The sequence below is a fragment of the Callionymus lyra genome, chromosome 11 (genome assembly GCF_982586985.1).
Source record: "Callionymus lyra chromosome 11, fCalLyr1.hap1.1, whole genome shotgun sequence".
In the NCBI taxonomy this organism is placed as follows: Eukaryota; Metazoa; Chordata; class Actinopteri; order Syngnathiformes; family Callionymidae; genus Callionymus; species Callionymus lyra.
Window position 1 is genome coordinate 1638546 of NC_141828.1, and position 22472 is coordinate 1661017.

At 38.3% G+C, this 22472-nt stretch overlaps 1 protein-coding gene across 1 annotated transcript in view; it reads left to right on the forward strand.

Annotated features, from left to right (window-relative positions):
• Positions 1-7396: 7396 nt before the first annotated feature.
• The window catches only part of peli1b (pellino E3 ubiquitin protein ligase 1b), a 41898-nt gene continuing 26822 nt past the window's right edge, over positions 7397-22472 (forward strand). Inside the window, exon 1 of the mRNA XM_087802066.1 lies at positions 7397-7607. The gene's annotated coding sequence lies outside the window, so the exon portion shown is untranslated. The remainder of the gene's footprint in view (positions 7608-22472) is intronic.

The following is a 22472-nucleotide window of genomic DNA, read 5'->3' on the forward strand; positions in this document are numbered from 1 at the left end:
TGAAGGTTAAACTCACAGTACTCTTGAATAAACTTGTTTCTCAAGGATACCAAAAGTAAACTTTAGATATACTACTTTGACTTGAAGGTTAAACTCACAGTACTCTTGAATAAACTTGTTTCTCAAGTAAAAGTAAACTTTAGATATACTACTTTGACTTGAAGGTTAAACTCACAGTACTCTTGAATAAACTTGTTTCTCAAGGATATCAAAAGTAAACTTTAGATATACTACTTTGACTTGAGGGTACACCTCACAGTACTCTTGAATAAACTTGTTTCTAAAGGATATCAAAAGTAAACTTTAGATATACTACTTTGACTTGAGGGTACACCTCACAGTACTCTTGAATAAACTTGTTTCTAAAGGATATCAAAAGTAAACTTTAGATATACTACTTTGACTTGAAGGTTAAACTCACAGTACTCTTGAATAAACTTGTTTCTCAAGGATATCAAAAGTAAACTTTAGATATACTACTTTGACTTGAGGGTACACCTCACAGTACTCTTGAATAAACTTGTTTCTAAAGGATATCAAAAGTAAACTTTAGATATACTACTTTAACTTGAGGGTACACCTCACAGTACTCTTGAATAAACTTGTTTCTCAAGGATATCAAAAGTAAACTTTAGATATACTACTTTGACTTGAAGGTTAAACTCACAGTACTCTTGAATAAACTTGTTTCTCAAGGATATCAAAAGTAAACTTTATATATAGTACTTTAACTTGAGGGTACACCTCACAGTACTCTTGAATAAACTTGTTTCTCAAGGATATCAAAAGTAAACTTTAGATATAGTACTTTGACTTGAGGGTACACCTCACAGTACTCTTGAATAAACTTGTTTCTCAAGGATATAAAAAGTAAACTTTAGATGTACTACTTTAACTTGAGGGTACACCTCACAGTACTCTTGAATAAACTTGTTTCTCAAGGATATAAAAAGTAAACTTTAGATGTACTACTTTAACTTGAGGGTACACCTCACAGTACTCTTGAATAAACTTGTTTCTCAAGGATATAAAAAGTAAACTTTACATATAGTACTTTGACTTGAGGGTACACCTCACAGTACTCTTGAATAAACTTGTCTCTGGCCAGGAGCAGCTCCTACAAATACAAAGAGACATTGAAAACTCTGGATTCATCTGCTCTTCCTGCTTGTGATATGCTAAACACTCAGTAAACATTAGCCTGCGCCTGGCAACCGTCGCCATAGCAGCGCGACAACAACGTCAGGCTCTGCCCCTTCAACCCCGACACGCTGGTGTTCTTTCATATCTGAACACGCATGAGCTCAGCATGTTTCTATCACATAATCCTGAGCAGACGCTCCACTGTTGCTATGTTTGGCTCTTATCGCTCCACAACAACAACAACAACAACAACAACGTGCACAGAACACTCCGTGCACGACCTCACACACTCTAACTTGAAGGTAAAACTCAGAGAAGTTCAGAAAGTTCACTTCAAGTTCTAACGTTAACCTTAAAACCTTCTTTGTTTTAAAATAGTTTTGTTCAAACAGTGAGATGATGATTATACGACATAAAGTATCTCCTGTGAATATGTTTAAAAGTTTAATTATTTTTGATGGTTATTTATTTTCTTGAATATCTTTATTAATGTCTGTTTAAGTCTTTAACTGTTTAGTCTTTAATTGTTTTAAGTGTCAGTGAGACCATAATTTAATTTATGCTGTATGTCTTAATACCTGCATATTTGACAATAAAAGAACTTGACTTGACTTTTGTGTAAGTTTCCAAAAATACACATATTTGCTATAAAATGAGTATCTTTCAGATCAAGATCAATGTAGACTTTTATTTATTTATTTCAATTTACTGGGATATTGAGCAAACGTTAGATGTTAAAGTTCTTGAGTCCATGTTAAAGTTGACGCACTCACACACACACACACACACACTCACACACACACACACACACTCACACACACACACACACACACACACACACACACACACACACACACACACACACTCACACACACACACACACACTCACACACACACACACACACACACACACACACACACACACACACACACACACTCACACACACACACACACACACACACACTCACCCACACACACACACACACTCACACACACACACACACACACACACACACACTCACACACACACACACACACACACACACACACACTCACACACACACACACACTCACACACACACACACACACACACACACACACACACACACTCACACACACACACACACTCACTCACACACTCACACACACACACACACTCACACACACACACACACACTCACACACACACACACACACACACACACACACTCACTCACACACTCACACACTCACACACACACACACATTCACACACACTCACACTCACACACACACACACACACACTCTCTGACACACTCATGTAAGACTTGAAGTTCAACCTGTCGGCAACATTTGTCGACCTCACGTCATTGAACTTCTCGTCTCACCTGTATTTCTATTTGTGCGACTCGTCTCTTGAGAAACATCTTCTCCAGACGACGTCACTTTTAAGGTTTATTTACCTGAAGTTTCTTTGAACCAGTTTGTTTTAGGAAAATACCAACAAGTTTTGTTATTTCTGCTGCAATTAAAAGTTGTTAATGCTCAGGAAAAACTACACTCAAGTGCTACACACATGCTGTGTGTACACACAACAACTATCCATAAAACATGTGTATACACAAAAAATCTCCTTACATGTGTACAAAAACACACATGCAAACAAACACACACACTGTATACACAAACATACACAAATACCTGCACACACACCCACACATGTGAATACACAAACAAACCCAAAAAAACAAGACACACACACACACACAAACAAGCACACACATTAAGACATACACACACACATGAGTACAGACACACACACAAGAAAACAAGACACACACAAACAAACACACACATTAAGACATACACACACGTATATAAAAACACACACAAGAAAACAAGATAAGTAAGTAAGTATACAGAAACACAAACAAACATGCAAACTAACACACAGTGTATACACAAACAGCACGCAGGTACAAATACACAATTCTACTACAATCCAAAGCAGAAGTGATGCAGACACGCAGACACAAGAGTGTGTAGACACACACACCTAACACAATTTTAAGCCCATTTTGATCTGTTTGATTCCTACTATTTAGGTTGCCATAGAGACCAGGCCAACACTTCTCGTGGACGTCTGTAACTTTGAGGCGACACACACCCACACCCACACCCACCCACACAAACACACACACACAAACACACCCCCCCCCCCCCCCCACACACACACACACACACACACACACACACCCACACACCCACACACACCCACACACACCCACACACCCACACACACCCACACCCACACCCACACCCACACCCACACACGCACACACACACACACACACACACACACACACACACACACACACACACACACACACACACACACACACACACACACACACACACACACAGACACAAACACACACACGCACACAGACACACACACTACCTTGAAGGTGTATTTTGCTACTACTTGAATTACGGGACTTTTTTTGGGTCGTTAAGAAAGATAGAAACTCATGACCTTTCTGTGTGTAGTTAGTATGTTCTCCCCGTGTTACGTGGGTTTACTCCGGACACTCCGGTTTCCTCCCACAGTCCAGAAACATACAGAGGTTGATTGAGAACTTGGGGAAATTGTCCATAGGTATGATTGTGAGTGTGAATGGTTGTCTTCTTTGTGTGCCCAGCGACAGACTTGATTCCTTTCCAGGGTGTCCCCTGCCTCTCGCCCTTTCTGGTGAATTACACAGAGGACTGGGCTCAAGAATATAAAGAATAAATAGTTGTTTATTGTAAAATGGTTTCTTAATTCAACAAAGATATACTGTAACAAAACATTGACATCTTTATGAAGTGACAGGTGTAGAAGTGACAGGTGTAGACGTGACAGGTGTAGAAGTGACAGGTGTAGAAGTGACAGGTGTAGAAGTGACAGGTGTAGAAGTGACAGGTGTAGAAGTGACAGGTGTAGAAGTGACAGGTGTAGACGTGACAGGTGTAGAAGTGACAGGTGTAGAAGTGACAGGTGTAGAAGTGACAGGTGTAGAAGTGACAGGTGTAGACGTGACAGGTGTAGAAGTGACAGGTGTAGAAGTGACAGGTGTAGAAGTGACAGGTGTAGAAGTGACAGGTGTAGAAGTGACAGGTGTAGAAGTGACAGGTGTAGAAGTGACAGGTGTAGAAGTGACAGGTGTAGACGTGACAGGTGTAGAAGTAACAGGTGTAGAAGTGTCAGGTGTAGAAGTGACAGGTGTAGAAGTGACAGGTGTAGAAGTGACAGGTGTAGAAGTAACAGGTGTAGAAGTGATAGGTGTAGAAGTGTCAGGTGTAGAAGTGATAGGTGTAGAAGTGACAGGTGTAGAAGTGACAGGTGTAGAAGTGACAGGTGTAGAAGTGATAGGTGTAGAAGTGTCAGGTGTAGAAGTGACAGGTGTAGAAGTGACAGGTGTAGAAGTGACAGGTGTAGAAGTGACAGGTGTAGAAGTGATAGGTGTAGAAGTGTCAGGTGTAGAAGTGACAGGTGTAGAAGTGACAGGTGTAGAAGTGACAGGTGTAGAAGTGATAGGTGTAGAAGTGACAGGTGTAGAAGTGATAGGTGTAGAAGTGATAGGTGTAGAAGTGTCAGGTGTAGAAGTGACAGGTAAGTAAGTAAGTAATATATATTTATATAGCGCTTTTCGAGACCAGGTGTAGAAGTAACAGGTGTAGAAGTGTCAGGTGTAGAAGTGACAGGTGTAGAAGTGACAGGTGTAGAAGTGACAGGTGTAGAAGTAACAGGTGTAGAAGTAACAGGTGTAGAAGTGACAGGTGTAGAAGTGACAGGTGTAGAAGTGACAGGTGTAGAAGTGACAGGCGTAGAAGTGACAGGTGTAGAAGTGACAGGTGTAGAAGTGACAGGTGTAGAAGTGACAGGTGTAGAAGTGACAGGTGTAGAAGTGATAGGTGTAGAAGTGATAGGTGTAGAAGTGACAGGCGTAGAAGTGACAGGTGTAGAAGTAACAGGTGTAGAAGTGATAGGTGTAGAAGTGATAGGTGTAGAAGTGACAGGCGTAGAAGTGACAGGTGTAGAAGTGACAGGTGTAGAAGTGACAGGTGTAGAAGTGATAGGTGTAGAAGTGTCAGGTTTAGAAGTGACGGGTGTAGAAGTGACAGGTGTAGAAGTGACAGGTGTAGAAGTAACAGGTGTAGAAGTGACAGGTGTAGAAGTGACAGGTGTAGAAGTGATAGGTGTAGAAGTGACAGGTGTAGAAGTGACAGGTGTAGAAGTGACAGGTGTAGAAGTGACAGGTGTAGAAGTGACAGGTGTAGAAGTGACAGGTGTAGAAGTGACAGGTGTAGAAGTGACAGGTGTAGAGGTGACAGGTGTAGAAGGGACAGGTGTACAAGTGTCAGGTGTAGAAGTGACAGGTGTAGAGGTGACAGGTGTAGAAGTGACAGGTGTAGAAGTGACAGGTGTAGAAGTGACAGGTGTAGAAGTGACAGGTGTAGAAGTAACAGGTGTAGAAGTGACAGGTGTAGAAGGGACAGGTGTAGAAGTGACAGGTGTAGAAGTGACAGGTGTAGAAGTGACAGGTGTAGAAGTGACAGGTGTAGACGTGACAGGTGTAGAAGTGACAGGTGTAGAAGTGACAGGTGTAGAAGTGACAGGTGTAGAAGTGACAGGTGTAGAAGTAACAGGTGTAGAAGTGACAGGTGTAGAAGGGACAGGTGTAGAAGTGACAGGTGTAGAAGTGACAGGTGTAGAAGTAACAGGTATAGAAGTGACAGGTGTAGAAGTGACAGGTGTAGAAGTGACAGGTGTAGAAGTGACAGGTGTAGAAGTGACAGGTGTAGAGGTGACAGGTGTAGAGGTGACAGGTGTAGACGTGACAGGTGTAGAAGTGACAGGTGTAGACGTGACAGGTGTAGAAGTGACAGGTGTAGAAGTAACAGGTGTATAAGTGACAGGTGTATAAGTGACAGGTGTAGAGGTGACAGGTGTAGAAGTGACAGGTGTAGAAGTGACAGGTGTAGAAGTGACAGGTGTAGAAGTAACAGGTGTATAAGTGACAGGTGTAGAGGTGACAGGTGTAGAAGTGACAGGTGTAGAAGTGACAGGTGTAGAAGTGACAGGTGTAGAAGTAACAGGTGTAGAAGTGACAGGTGTAGAAGTGACAGGTGTAGAAGTGACAGGTGTAGAAGTAACAGGTGTAGAAGTGACAGGTGTAGAAGTGACAGGTGTAGAAGTGACAGGTGTAGAAGTAACAGGTGTAGAAGTAACAGGTGTAGAAGTGACAGGTGTAGAAGTAACAGGTGTAGAAGTGACAGGTGTAGAAGTGACAGGTGTAGAAGTGACAGGTGTAGAAGTGACAGGTGTAGAAGTGACAGGTGTAGAAGTGACAGGTGTAGAAGTAACAGGTGTAGAAGTGACAGGTGTAGAAGTAACAGGTGTAGAAGTGACAGGTGTAGAAGTAACAGGTGTAGAAGTGACAGGTGTAGAAGTGACAGGTGTAGAAGTAACAGGTGTAGAAGTGACAGGTGTAGAAGTGACAGGTGTAGAAGTAACAGGTGTAGAAGTAACAGGTGTAGAAGTGACAGGTGTAGAAGTGACAGGTGTAGAAGTAACCGGAGCACAAAGACAATTCCTTCCACTGAGGCTGCAAACACGTCTAAGTGAGCGTGAAACAAATCAGAGACAAAAATCATTGACGATAAAATTAAAAGCAGCGAAGCTGATGATTGTTCAAGGTGAGTTTAATGAAAGTAATTTGACTCATTCTCTCACCACACTTAATATATTGACCCGTTCAATACTTATTTTGTTCATGATAATAAATGTCGGTACTTGTCGCAGGTGACTTCCCCTCGTCTGAAATCTGGACGAACAAAGTTTACGAGAGTAAAACAGATTATGACGTAATAATGGCTTCACTCCTCCTCCAGCCCGCTGTTATTACGCTCCTGCTTTGTTTATACAAGAAGTCCCTTGGAGGTGGAGACGATCGATGATGCGCGGTGACAAACCTCCATGCTCGACCAATTACACCGCCCTATGGACTGAAGAGTACACAGAGTTTTCTAAATACACACAATAATACATTACAAAAAAACATTAATAATAGTAATAATCAGCACAATAATCGTGACTCGACGTTTCATTTTGAAAGATTATTGTTGTTTCAACGACACAAGCCTTCGCTGTGACGTCACCATGTGCTCGCCCTCTGGCCCCGCCCACATCGTGCCTCCTCTCGAGCCGCGTCTGTTTACAACAAAGGACGAGCGAGAGAGTCTGTCACCTCCAGCCAACACTGGATATTATTCTCCTCTCTCTGCAGCGAGGCTGGACCTGTGACAGCCTTCATGTGATTTATCTTCTCCTCTCGCTGCGTCTTCGTCCACTTTGTTCGCTGCGAGGCTTTAACCTGCTTTTGTACCGGTTAGCTTGAGCTAGTGCTGGAGCTGCTTCATCTCTGAGCAACATCACCGTGAGTACACACGAGTACACACGAGTACACACGAGTACACACGAGTATTACAAGAGTACACCCTTTATTTCAAGAACTGTAGCAACAAATACAGCTGTGGGGTGGTAATAATATTGCGATACGATGCAAATAACGATACAGGGACAACAATACGATTTTTTGGGATATATGTTGATATATATTGATAGTGTAGTAACAGTATATATTTGTAGTATTGTGGAGTACTTGACTCTGGTGCTGTGATGGTGTAGTTACAGTATATATTTGTAGTATTGTGGAGTACTTGACTCTGGTGCTGTGATGGTGTAGTAACAAGTATATATGTGTAGTATTGTGGAGTACTTGACTCTGGTGTTGTGATAGTGTAGTAACAAGTATATATGTGTAGTATTGTGGAGTACTTGACTCTGGTGCTGTGATGTGTAGTTACAGTATATATTTATAGTATTTTCCAGTACTTGACTCTGGTGTTGTGATAGTGTAGTAACAAGTATATATGTGTAGTATTGTCAGTACTTGACTCTGGTGTTGTGATAGTGTAGTAACAAGTATATATGTGTAGTATTGTCCAGTACTTGACTCTGGTGTTGTGATAGTGTAGTAACAAGTATATATGTGTAGTATTGTCCAGTACTTGACTCTGGTGTTGTGATAGTGTACTAACACGTATATATGTGTAGTATTATGCAGTACTTGACTCTGGTATTGTAGTATTTACAGACCACATCTTGACGAAGTCGTAACTGCTTTCATTTGTTTTCAAACCAAAATATGAACAAACATCATCTTTAAAAGCTGCTGGACTCACTGTATCCTCTCGTCCTCAGTCGTCGTCGGGATCTTGTTCATTTAGCAGCAGGGCATCACGACTTCTATCATCCGGCAGCAAGTTTGATTGCAACACAAAAATGAACAAATGTTTTGTTATGTTTTGTTACGACAGAAAAATGAAAAGACGCATTGAATGAAATGATACAAAACACTCGATTGACATACAAACTATTGCTAGCATCTACTTTTAGGATCATTATAGGGCAACTTATGTGGGACTTGTTGTATAAACAAAGCGGGGCGTGAACCCTTTATTACGTCATAATGGACTCTTGTAACCTCTAGTTCTTCTTATTACTTTATAAAGTAATATATTACTTTATAAAGTAATACGTATAAAAACATGGTCATGATGAGGAACTTACTGCATCTAGAAGAACATTCACTAGATGTTTCAAATCAGTTTCCATTTTAGACTTTAGACTTAAGACTTTAGACTTTAGACTTAAGACTTTAGACTTAAGACTTTCTTTTATTGTCATTGCACAGAAAACACAGCAGTGACAGTGAAACTGGCAACGAAATTACTTTGCTTGGCAACCGTTAAAAAACACAGCAGAGAGATGTATGTATAAAAAGTATAATATAAATAATTAAAAATAGTGCAATATAGTATTAACAGAAAAAATAATTAACATTATGAATATTGCATGTAATAATTAACGTAAATATTAAGTATAAATACAAATAAGTTAACAACAGTGCTAATATGTTATAAATAGAATAAATACATCATATTTTAAACAGTACATAGCTCAAGTCGTATTTCATTCAGCATTCTTGTCTGAATTCTGATTCTCATTTAACAAAACATTTGTTCTCCCTTTATGTTAAAATTTTTGTATTTTCCATTATTTTTATTAAAATGCATTGTTTTATTTTATTAATTTATTTTTATTTCCTTCATAACATTTTATTTTTGTGTCATTCTGTCAAGCCAGCAAAACAAAATTCTAGTTGAAAAAAGTGTTTCAAAAAAAGTGTAAAATCTTTCTGGTTCTGGTTCCGTGATCGGAGTCTGGCAGTCCTTCCCTGCACCTGCTCCTTTATCTTGTGACCACCATGAAGTCACAGCGAGCATTTTGTCATCCTTTCCAGTGTGTCTGCTGACCTGTCAGTCACAGCGACCAGCAGGAATATTGCCTGATAAGGAAGTGAATATTCTCCATCAGTGGAGTTGCTTTCCAGGTCAGCCTGTGGTGAGATATGATCACTAATGTTGGTCTGTTTTGTTTACTTGTCAGTCGGACGACGGAGACGAAAGATAATGTTTGATTGTTTCACTGTTTTTTTTTGCAACTGGAGGGATTGTATTTGTCTGGAAACCTGTTTGTTTTTGATACTGTTTTAAACATTGATACGTCTATATATTGAGATATTTATAGATTTTTTGAAGGGAAAAAAATTGTTTATATATATATATATATTAGGGCTGCACAATATATCGAAAAATATCGTTATTGCGATATTGGCACGTGTGATTAGCATATCGAAAACATGGGCGATAATTTATAATTTTTTATTGTATAAATCAAGCATTTCTAAAATGCGAACTTCGACCAATCAGTGTCACGTTCTGTAAAGTTGTCAATTTGTACTTCTATGTCTCGTTGTTGTTTACGTCTCCGTCTGTCTGTGAACTGTGCGGCGCAGCTTGTTAGGCTCGGTTGCTATGACAACACGTCTTGCTAGCTCACTGACTTAGCTCAGTATATCCACGGAAGTAATACTTCTGATCTAGTCAAACACTAGTGATCCAGTCACTCGTCTCTTTCAACCTCCTTTGTTAAAGCAACATATTGTAAGAACTTTTCATCTCGTCTCAGTTGTTTTCTTATAAGATCGTGAACTTCCAAACAAACCTGTCCGTCTTCACCGTATGCTAACGAGCTAAGTTGTTAGCGTCATTTATAAAGTGTTATGTGTGCGTCTTCACCGTATGCTAACGAGCTAAGTTGTTAGCGTCATTTATAAAGTGTTATGTGTGCGTCTTCACCGTATGCTAACGAGCTAAGTTGTTAGCGTCATTTATAAAGTGTTATGTGTGCGTCTTCACCGTATGCTAATGAGCTAAGTTGTTAGCGTCATTTACAAAGTGTTATGTGTGCGTCTTCACCGTATGCTAACGAGCTAAGTTGTTAGCGTCATTTATAAAGTGTTATGTGTGCGTCTTCACCGTATACTAACGAGCTAAGTTGTTAGCGTCATTTATAAAGTGTTATGTGTGCGTGTACAAGGAGGTGGATTTATTATTGATTTGGTGATATCACGACGCGCCGGCGGCTCCTCTCTGATGTCACCCAGTTTCACGGGAAACCGATGCAAGTCCCGCGAGACTGAGCGTTATAAGTGATATTTTTATCTGATAGTGTCGACACCAAAGCGTGGAAATAAACGAAAGAGAAAATAATGCATCGTTTTCTTTCTCTAAACCCACAGACCTACACTTCAGTACTCGCTCCAGGGCGCGGCTACATTTTTAGGTGAAAGAAAAAAATATCGCATTAATATCAATATTGCAATTCAAGACAACAATATCGAATATCGAACTTATTTCCAATATCGTGCAGCACTAATATATATACACATACTCCTTAAGGCTCCATAGTAATACTCTTGCAGGGTGATACTGGCATCTGAGAAGATATAATGAATAATAATAGATAATAAAATGTGTAAGAGCTCCACATTTTTCTGAACAATAATGATTTTTTATCCATGTAATCGTTGTTCATTTTTGTGTTGCAAGGGAACTTTCCGGCCACTAGATGGCAGCGGTCCCAAGACCTGTTATAAGTGCTTGTTCCCACAGAATAACAGTATCTGTAATCGTGATTCACACCTAGAAATGTTGACTACAAGTCAATCTATATTGAAAAATTCTGAATCATTTCTTTTAAGATCCACCTGAAATGAATGTATTTGTTTATTGTGCAGTGAGTCGGTGGAAAAGATCTCACTCGTTCTCTCGCCCACTCACTCGCTCTCTCATTAGTTAGTTCAGCAAAAGGTGCGACGCTGTAGTTAATGGTGTGTTTTACTTCCCCTTGGAAGTCAGTTCTCACGTCAGCCTCACAACAGTCACTTGTTCACGTTTCAGCCTCGTCCAGCTGACGTGTTGGAAAGAAAGACGATCTCTAGACTCTCTTCTTGTAGCCTTTGTCACAACAGGGCGAACACTGGCCTTTATACCCTTTACACCCTTTATACCCTTTACATCCTTTACACCCTTTACACCCTTTACACCCTTTATACCCTTTACACCCTTTACACCCTTTACACCCTTTACATCCTTTACACCCTTTATACCCTTTACATCCTTTACACCCTTTACATCCTTTACACCCTTTATACCCTTTACATCCTTTACACCCTTTATACCCTTTACATCCTTTACACCCTTTACACCCTTTACACCCTTTATACCCTTTACACCCTTTAAACCCATTACACCCTTTACACCCTTTACACTTCTTTATTGAAACACAAAGAAATCAAGACATTCTAAGTGTTTTGAAGGCAGATGAATTCAACCAGATACTTAACGTTACATTTTGAATCATTTCAAAGTGTAAAAAGGTAAATGGTACATTTATATATTTGTTTTTTAATTGTTGTGTAATTTAAGAGATTAAAAAAAATAATCTGAGTTTTTTTTAAATGAATATTTATTATTTTGACAGGTAAAAAGATAGTTATATAAACACTAGGGGAGTGTATTGCAAGAATCTGGAGATGTGTATCACGATTAAGGGCCAACAATATGTGTAGTATTGTCGAGAACTTGACTCTGGTGTTGTGATAGTGTAGTAACAAGGATATATGTGTAGTATTGTCCAGTACTTGACTCTGGTGTTGTGATAGTGTAGTAACAAGTATATATGTGTAGTATTGTCCAGTACTTGACTCTGGTGTTGTGATAGTGTAGTAACAAGTATATATGTGTAGTATTGTCAGTACTTGACTCTGGTGTTGTGATAGTGTAGTAACAAGTATATATGTGTAGTATTGTCCAGTACTTGACTCTGGTGTTGTGATAGTGTAGTAACAAGTATATATGTGTAGTATTGTCCAGTACTTGACTCAGGTGTTGTGATGCTGTTGAATATGAATCAGCTTTAAAGGATGCTGATGTCACTGTATCCTCTCGTCCTCAGTCATCGCCGGTATCTTGCAGGATGTCATTGTTCCTTTAACCTCTGAAGATGTAATGACTGCAAAAAATGCAAACAGAGTGAATATTTTCATGTTATTTGTTAAAAAAAAAGAGATTAATTTTATCTCCATTTATGCAGTGATGTCGAAAATAGAGTATTGTGTGAAAAGATTGCGATAGTTCTAGTTATCGATATATTGTAATACAGATGATTTCTGGTTTGGATGCAGTTCTAGTCACTTACATTCTGATGTACAGTATTTGAGCCTAAAAAAAGGGGCCAATAAGTGCTGTTGTGTTCTTTTGACTTAATCCTTAGAAAATAAAAACATTGAACATTATGTCTATTTAAAGTGCTGTAAATTAAAAACAAATATACGATTCTCTAGACCCATTAATGTTCACCCCAACAACTCAAGCATAAAAAGGACCAACACAGGTTTTCACAAAAAAACAAAACAGAAACGATAAAGTTCGAGACTTAAAAATTGGATACATACGAATAAAAAAACGTTTAACCACATCCTGTCGACCTCACGTTCCAATAGTCCAGGTCAAAACCCTCTTAGCAGTCTGACCCGGTCTGACCCTGAACTGTGCCGCCACACGGAAGCTCGACATCAGGAATGTACTTAATCTGTAAATAATCTGTAAATAATCTGTAAATAGCACAGACAGGTTTTTTTTCAGATGGCAGATTTAAAAAAGAACAAAAACGCTTCTGCACAGATCGTTCTCTGACGTGTTTCTCCGGCTGAAGACGAGTCTTTTCTGTTTCCAGGCTGAAAATCTGGAGACTTTTATTTTGATGTCACGTTTGCTTTAGGCTGCCTCGACATAGAAGACGTGTTACTGAGACTTTCACATCAGAAGATAATCCTCACGACGTTTGCACTGTTAATAGATGATTGTATTTGTGATATAATTGTGATATTTAGCTTTAGCTCAGAGAGATGTAAACACTTGAACCTGTTGCTCGATGGAACTGTAATGCTAACATGCTACAATGTCTCGACCTCACGGAAGCATGAACCAGTCGTCACGACCAAACCCTTCGAAAACCTCCGTCTGACCACGAACTAATGAGTCGTGAGTTGATAACACATGGACAACACGTGTGGTTTGATGACGACAGCGTGAGTTATGGCAGCGGTTACCTCCTGACATCAGTACTACATTAGTATTAGAAGTAGTGACATGTGTGCCTGTGTGTGTGTATTTTAGAGTCAAAATATAATGAAAAACGAAGCAAAGCTAAATAAAACCATGAAATAAACCTAAAGATCCAAAGAAATATTTTGTAAAAAGAAACTGATAAAGGAGAACAAAATGAAAAAGAGGACTAGTCGTATTCATTGTTAGTACAAGATATACACATGAATTCAATAATATGCATCTGTCGTACATAAAATGAGGTTAAAGGTTAAACCTGCTCAAAAGTGTGAGAGACTCCTGGAAAGTGCTGCCAAAAATACTAAGACTAATATATTTTCTAACAAATCATGTTCTTTATACTTTCAAACAAAAGTATTAAAACATATAAATTTAGAATTAGGGGTGCACAATATTGGAAAGAAGTGCGTTATTAGATATTGGTGTCTTGTATTGCGATATCGATATTATTGCGATATTTTCTTCTTTCACTTAAAAATGTACACATCTCACAGACGGACGGAGACGTAAACAAACAACGAGACATAGAAGTACAAATTGACAACTTTACAGAACGTGACACCTATTGTTCAAAGTGTGTATTTAAGAAATGTTTGATTCATACAATGAAATAAATTATAAATGATCACATGTTTTCAATATGCATATCGCACGGGCCAATATGGCGATAATATTTAATATTTTTTCGATATATTGTGCAGCTCTATTTAGAATCTTGATGGATCTTAAAAGTGTGTCAGAGAAAAACGTGCATGTACACATATTAGAGGTTATTTATGTGTGTGTGTGTGTGTGTGTGTGTGTGTGTGTGTCTGCAGCATGGGTTAGTGTCTCGGTGTCGGGCAGGAAACTGGAGCTGATGGTCTGAGACAGGAAGACAGTGCAGGCTCTGATGTCTTAATGGAGGCTCAGAGCTGCTGTATCCCTAGTAACGTCGCCTGTGGGGACCTGGCGAGGCCTCGCTGTCTCGACCTGCTCTCTGGACCTGAGACGTCATCGTGTCAGTGATCCAGAACTACATACAAAAATAATCATTTATTTCATCTACAGTTCATCGGCGTCATAGTTTGTGACCCTGGTCTGAAAAAGACACTTTACTAATAATAATAACTTACTTACGTAGTTGATCAAGAAATCGTTTTTATTTATTTCAAAAAATGTTTAAACAAAAAAAAAACAAGAAAAAAGGCAACAATAAGGTTTGATTTTATTTTACATTATTTGTAAAAAATAAAAGCTTGGAAGGTTTGCATGTTTAATTTTGTTTAGTAGTGTTAAATTAAAATAAATGGTAAAAGATGGATTTAAAATAACTGTTTTTAAGGAAAAAAAAAAGAAAGTAGAAAAAGATGAGCTATTTTTGGAAAGGATAATGTTCATGTTAACATTGGATGGAAGTTTAAATTTGCTATTAAGAGGATGACATTGTAAAGAGTCTGATTCTGTCCACAGTGTTTGGATTCTGTCCTACAGTCTGACGCACTTGTACAGATTCTGTAGTAATTGTTGTGTTTTTCCCCACGGTTTCGCATGCGTTTGGCCATTAAACAGGATAACGTTTGTGGTGAGATATGACGTCTGTTTTGGAAAATGGGTCAGACATGCTAAACCTTTTTTATGACCCATTTTTCTGTGAGCGCTAGGAAAGTACGGCTAAGGAAGTTGGAAGACACATAATGCTTTAAATGTAGACGTCGTTATTATAGATGTTGTTGGTCGGTGAACGTTATTCTAATGTATTTGTTACAACATAATGATTTATTGATGTTTTCTCCACCACAGATCCAAGAAGTAGACTGCTTTGTCTGGGTTGTGGAAACGGGTCATTGTGTCGCAGACTTGAAATGCAAACCCTTGTGGGGTTAAGGGTTAAATAAACAATTTTAACTGTTTATATTCCAGTACTGGGAAGAATAATAGGAAGATTTACAGACCACATGACTCTTGATGAAGTCGTAACTGCTTTCATTTGTTTTCAAACCTAAATATGAACAAACATCAGCTATAAAAGCTGCTGGACTCACTGTATCCTCTTGTCCTCAGTCATCGACAAGGTCTTTCGGGATTAGATATTTCCTTTAGCTGTGGAGGATGTAACGACTGTTGCCATCTAGAGGCCGGAATATTAATTGCAACAGAATATATTTTACATGTTAATTGTAAATGTTATTATCAAATGATTTTGTTCAATACACACTTGATTCAAACATAAACCATAAAATAACTATTTAAAAAATAAAATATGATTTGGACAAATGACGTGCAAGAAAGCTAATTTAATAATCCATTAATCCGTCTCCGAGCATTAAAACCATTAATATTCGGTTCCCGTCAGAACCGTCACTTTATCGTGTTGGGAGAAAAGTTCTCTTGGATGATCCTGAGACCCTGGTGCTCCTGGTGCTCCTGGTAGGGTCTCCCATGTCAAAGTGGTCTGGGGTGAGAGGGCGGACAAACAAGGGTTCAGTTTGACTTCACTAACATCGGCAGAACGATGAAGCTCTGGTTCTGCTTCTTTGATATTTTCACCAGACAATGTGGTTATCGGGGGAGACGGCAGCTTTTTTAGAGCCAGTGTTTGTGCAGTTAATTTATTTCATGTTGGTTTGAAATCGAGTTAAAGGACTCGACAGACCAAGTGTACTTGACCTTAAGGCCTTAAAACTGTCAGTGCGGTGACCTGAACTTCTGCTTCACTAGATTATTCTTCTTGTTTGTCTTTTTTGTTACTTGAAAGGTTATCCAACAAATGAACTTGAGACTCTGTCATCTCACACCATTGGTTTCGATGTAGTAGATGTTTGGCTTTTGTAACATTTCCCAAATTGCCTCTTTATACACTGGAAATGTATGGAGTTGCAGAAAGACCAAAAACTTAACAAACCAAAGAAGAAAAAAGCATAAAATTAAGAGAATACATGTATAAGATTTTGTATTTAACTCAAAAATGATTGTAAGTAAGTGTTGGTCTTAAACTGGTTGTGGGTCAACCTTACATCGAGGCTTTACAAGTTAAATCACTGGCCAAAGATGGACAATTCGACTCGTCCAGTATCTCCCATCATGGCCCTCGAGCAACTATGAAAATTTTAATGCAGTTTATACGTGATTGAATTTGTTGTGTCTGGTAAAAAGGCTTTTTCTACAGATGCAGTTAAAGCTTCACTGTCTAGCGTCACTGTGATCGCTTTAACTGATTTTGACAGTTGTGTCTTCATAAACATCTCCTTCGTGTGCAGTCCGGATGATTCCGGGATTTAAGGTCTGTTTTCCATAAACGTGAAGTTCCACCAGTAGCTCTGACTTCATATTGTCCATCGAGTCCAGAGGCTTTATTAGAGTTTAAAACCAGGAGCGAGGATGTGGGATTTGTTCACAGCTTGTTAATTCCATACAGTTGCTGAACTCACACATGGTCTGATGATCATGTGGCCGTCGGAACGATCGTTAACATGACCATGACATCATCGAAGAAGTTTCTGACCAGGCTTTCAATGGACGCTAAGAACATCTCAGAATCAGAAACAAATCAGTCAAGGCTTGAAAGGTTCCTTCTTGTCGTTGCATGTTCAGTGAGAAGATGCGGTCATTCCCTGGAAAGTGTTTTCTATGATGTCAGGAAATTCCCATTAGGAGAGTCATAAAAGCTGTAAAGCAGGAGAGGAATCTTAAATCACAGGCACGTTCATGTTGGAGGGGACGCTTCGGACATACTCGTTGTTTGTTATTACACAGGACTTTAAAATCACATGCGTTTAAACATGTTTTCTTTTGATTTAAACTCAGAGAGATAACTAGCGTGCGTCAACCAGATGCTTGGAAAAATAAAAGTATATCCATGTTCATCTTAATATGATGTTGAGTTCAAGACAGGATCCAATACTGGTATTGTGTATCTATCTATCTATCTATTGTGTATCGGTCTGATCCAGCCTCTCAAAGTCGGATCGGTATCGGTGAAAAAGCTCCGAACCAGGCAGTTGCGTGCGGATGTTAGGAGGGGAAGTTACTGCACAAGATGCAACACAACTTAATTAAGCATCTCGAGAAGCGTCACGTCAAATATATGAGCAAATCGAAGAAACAAGAAAGGAAGACGAAACCACGAAACTTTTCCAGAAGTTCCGCAGACGAGAGAAGCTTCCAGTCGACAATGAAAGTCAACAATAACAGGAAAAGTTCTTGGTAGCTGTGTTTATGTTGAATTAATCATTGGAATCTGTTCAATAAATAAAGAGTTTGTGTTCAATACTGGATAAAGGCTCAATTCTCCCCTGAAGAAAAACATTAGGTTAAATTTGAATTGAAATTGGACTCGTTTAACTAACTAAATATGTGGAACAATGACTACAGCTTGTTGTATTTTGGTGTTTCGCTTGTACTATTGTTGTATTCTGCAGACAACAAAACCCTCATTGTTGACACAATTTATAAAATAATGAACAATAAATGCCACGAAGAAGAACCCAGGGTAGTTATTGTATTGTAAAATATAATTTAAGTTGAATGAACATTTCCTAAAGTTTATCTAACCTGCTTTATATAAAGTGACAAAGATGAGAAATTATTTGTGGTATTAAAAACAGAGTTCTATTTCCCCAAAAAATATATTTCTTATCTGGTTAGAAGAACAATCATACATGCATGAGCTTGTCTAATATCAGTGCTGTCATTGCATTGACTGAAAAATAGGAAAATAGAGACTAAAAGTAAGAGCTATAACATTTGCTCAAACAAGTAAACAACTTGTTTGTTTAAATGTGAAATTGTGTGTGCAGTTCAGTGTTCCTTTACTTTACTTCATCTATTTGTCACATTTTCTTATGACCACACAGCCACACATACATATGCATGACTCCACACAATTTTCCTTTGTACTCGCACAGTTGTGTAACTCTGGTGGGGTGTTCTGGGTTCTGGTTCCACCTGCGTTTGTGGACTTAAGAAGTTCCATGTGTTTGCGTCGAGCGTTTGTTGTCTGTGAGCTCACGTCGCAATGTGTTCCCACTGAATCATTTATGAGTCTGTAATGTGAACGCCAGCCTTCTCCGTCCTCCCTCCGCCGTCTGTCATCAGTTAGACTCAAATCTTTTTCTGCAGAGAACATACGAGTCGGGTTCGAGAAGTGGCAAGAGGTTCTAGAACGCCGTCAAACTTAGTTTCTCTTGTGAGTCAATGTTAGATTGTCCTGTACTTTCTGATTCCCTTTCATAGACAATGATGATGATCATCAGCCACTCACCTGGTCCTTTACTAGCACTTGTTGTCTTGTTCATCAACAGTGTTGTAACAACACCATTGCTTTATTCTTGGAAGCTGTTAGGGACATTTTTTTGCCCATTGAACACATTTTAGTGACAAAAACATCTTGTTTCCTACTAACTTTCTGACTTGAGCAGGTTTTGTTCTCTGTATTATACAGTTTTAAATTAAAATATGTTGCAGAAAAACATAGTAAAATTGAATCAGACCAACAATTATTCAAAAGCTTTCCAATAACAGTTACACTGACGTTTAAAGAGAGGAATGTATGGGCGTGTTTGGTGAATAAGAACAAACACTGAGATAATAAGGATCGATTGAGTCTAGTAGAATAAAAAGACAATCTCAAAATCAAACTCATCTTTCCTGTTACACTTTTTTTATGCATTTTTGGTTGGACCGCAACTGAAACTGTTAGTACCCTAGTGACCCCCCCCCACCGCTATAGATGTATTATTGCCTTCAATTGTTTTTACAAATCTCTTACTCAAAGATTTAAAGTTTTGTTTTCTGCAGCATCCTTGAATCTATTATCACCAACCAAAAAACAACATTTAAGTGAAAATAAAACGCGATAATATAAAATGTTTGTTCAACACCTAAGTAAAGAAAACTTTATGGGATTTTCCTGGTGATTTATTGCAGCGTAAAGTAGTTATCTGGGTGTTTTTGGAGAAATGTACAAGTTCCCATTTATTACAACTGATGAAACATGTCTTCAATTTTGACGATTTGAACTTTGTTTTTAAGCATCTGTTAGACCAAACTATTTTTCATTTAACAATTGTTTTTGTCTTTATTTTAACTAACTCAATTCATTAAATTAACGAGATGGATTAAACTATTGATAAGACTGCCATGTGTTTTGATACTCAATAAAATATATGCCATATATCATCAAACACAGATGTTTCTTGAAGGAGTCAGTAGATCATCAAACACAGATGTTTCTTGAAGGAGTCAGTAGATCATCAAACACAGATGTTTCTTGAAGGAGTCAGTAGATCATCAAACACAGATGTTTCTTGAAGGAGTCAGTAGATCATCAAACACAGATGTTTCTTGAAGGAGTCAGTAGATCATCAAACACAGATGTATCTTGAAGGAGTCAGTAGATCATCAAACACACATGTTTCTTGAAGGAGTCAGTAGATCATCAAACACAGATGTTTCTTGAAGGAGTCAGTAGATCATCAAACACAGATGTTTCTTGAAGGAGTCAGTAGATCATCAAACACAGATGTTTCTTGAAGGAGTCAGTAGATCATCAAACACAGATGTTTCTTGAAGGAGTCAGTAGATCATCAAACACAGATGTTTCTTGAAGGAGTCAGTAGATCATCAAACACAGATGTTTCTTGAAGGAGTCAGTAGATCATCAAACACAGATGTTTCTTGAAGGAGTCAGTAGATCATCAAACACAGATGTTTCTTGAAGGAGTCAGTAGATCATCAAACACAGATGTTTCTTGAAGGAGTCAGTAGATCATCAAACACAGATGTTTCTTGAAGGAGTCAGTAGATCATCAAACACAGATGTTTCTTGAAGGAGTCAGTAGATCATCAAACACAGATGTTTCTTGAAGGAGTCAGTAGATCATCAACAAACTGTTGCAATAGTGTAAACGAGAAGAAACAAACACATGGATTATAAGATCCAGATCATGTTGTGAAAACATTTTCCTAAGTTTAGAGATTTTTCTCAGTTGAAGGAAACAGTTTCTGGTCAGTGTGTGTGATATTTACCAGTATTTCACTGATATCCTGTTGCTCAGAGGTTTCCAGTGTCAACAAGCATAAGTGTTGGACGATGAATGTTGAGTTGAAGTGTTCCTGGCACTTAGACTAGTTGTATGTTCTGATTATTATAATTACTAAGAAACCTAACATGTAATAATCTGGAGAGAGAAGACGTGTATGAAAGCTGCTGTAAGTGTTGTAGTGGTTTGCGTTCAGGTCGTGTCAGGCTGGAACTGTTCGTCTGGACTTTAAATCCTGACGTCACATCTTCAACAGCACAGCCCAGGTTTACATTCCTCACCTTCCTTCTAATGCTTGAGTCCTCGTTCTGACCTCATGCACGTATTTCATGCCACCGTGTTTATGGCTGATGTACGAGTACTGTGTGTCCAGCTTCACTGGAATATTCTCATCGTATGTGTTGTTTTGATGATATATTTTTATTTCAGACCTGAAACTAAACAATTATTCCTTTAAAGTAAGTCGTTCAAACATCATCTTATTACCACCATTCTCATCTTTGCTACAACTGTAGTTACTGAACTACGATATAATACGTAATTTATTTCACAAGCTTTGAATCCTGCGGTTTATACACTGATGAGGATCATCTATAAATGTTTACGGGTAAAAGGTCTCCAGGAGGAACAAGATGGAAGATGGAAGAAGATACAAATGTGCGAAGGTAGACAATAGTATCATTTTGTTTTTATCCTGCCGTGTTACTGCTGTGTTACATTCCGTTTAGATTGTTTCGATTTATCTATAAAAATGCGTTGGTGTGGCTTATAATCTATAGTTCTGGGTTTTTACTGTGTTTCAAATTTTGATGTCATTTGATACAATATACTTTAGATACAATAATGTACATAACTTGTTTTATTTGAAAAAAATGTTAAATAAGAGATCTTTTGATACTTGGTCGTTTCTGTGGATCTCTTTCACTGATCGTATTTTCAACGGTGTGTTAGTGTATTAATGTAATGGTTTCGACTGCATATTTTGGTGAACTGCAGAAATGTAATATCCTTGTATGACACATTAACGTAATAACACAACAACACACACAATGAGTTATTGAAGAAGTTTTGGTTGATTTCATTATAGTAGGAATCATGAGTTTGAGATTAATATTTTCCATTGGTAGTTGACTTTTATGTACTTTTCTTACACTAGTATAATAAACTGATATAATTGAACTGCGTTTTTTCAGTTTACTGAATTTAGGGACAACAAATTGATTAACAACAAATGTGCAAACTCCATTCACAGACTTGCCCTGAACATTCCCAAACTAGAACGAAGATGTTATTGTTCGATCTGGTCCTGGTCTGTTTCCAATGAAGATTGAGTGACCTTATGAGATTCCATTGTATCTATAAAAAACAAACATGAATCAGTCATAAAACAACCAATGGGCAGCTTGGATTGTCATAAGGTCTACATTTTAAGATGGAATTGTAAAAAAAAGTTAGTCCGGTTGTCAATTAAAATGGCTGTTTTAGTTTGAAGTTGAAGTGCTGTCGCCCTGGTTATTAAATTCTGAATTAAAAGTGATATTATGTCTGCGATATTTGTTGTTCTTGTGTAAATTTGCTTTACTCTTGAGCTTTACGTGTGAGTTCGCTGAAGGATTTTCACAAGTTCTATATATTCTGAACGCACGCATTGGTGTTTGCTGTGAAATGAGATCAGTAACAATG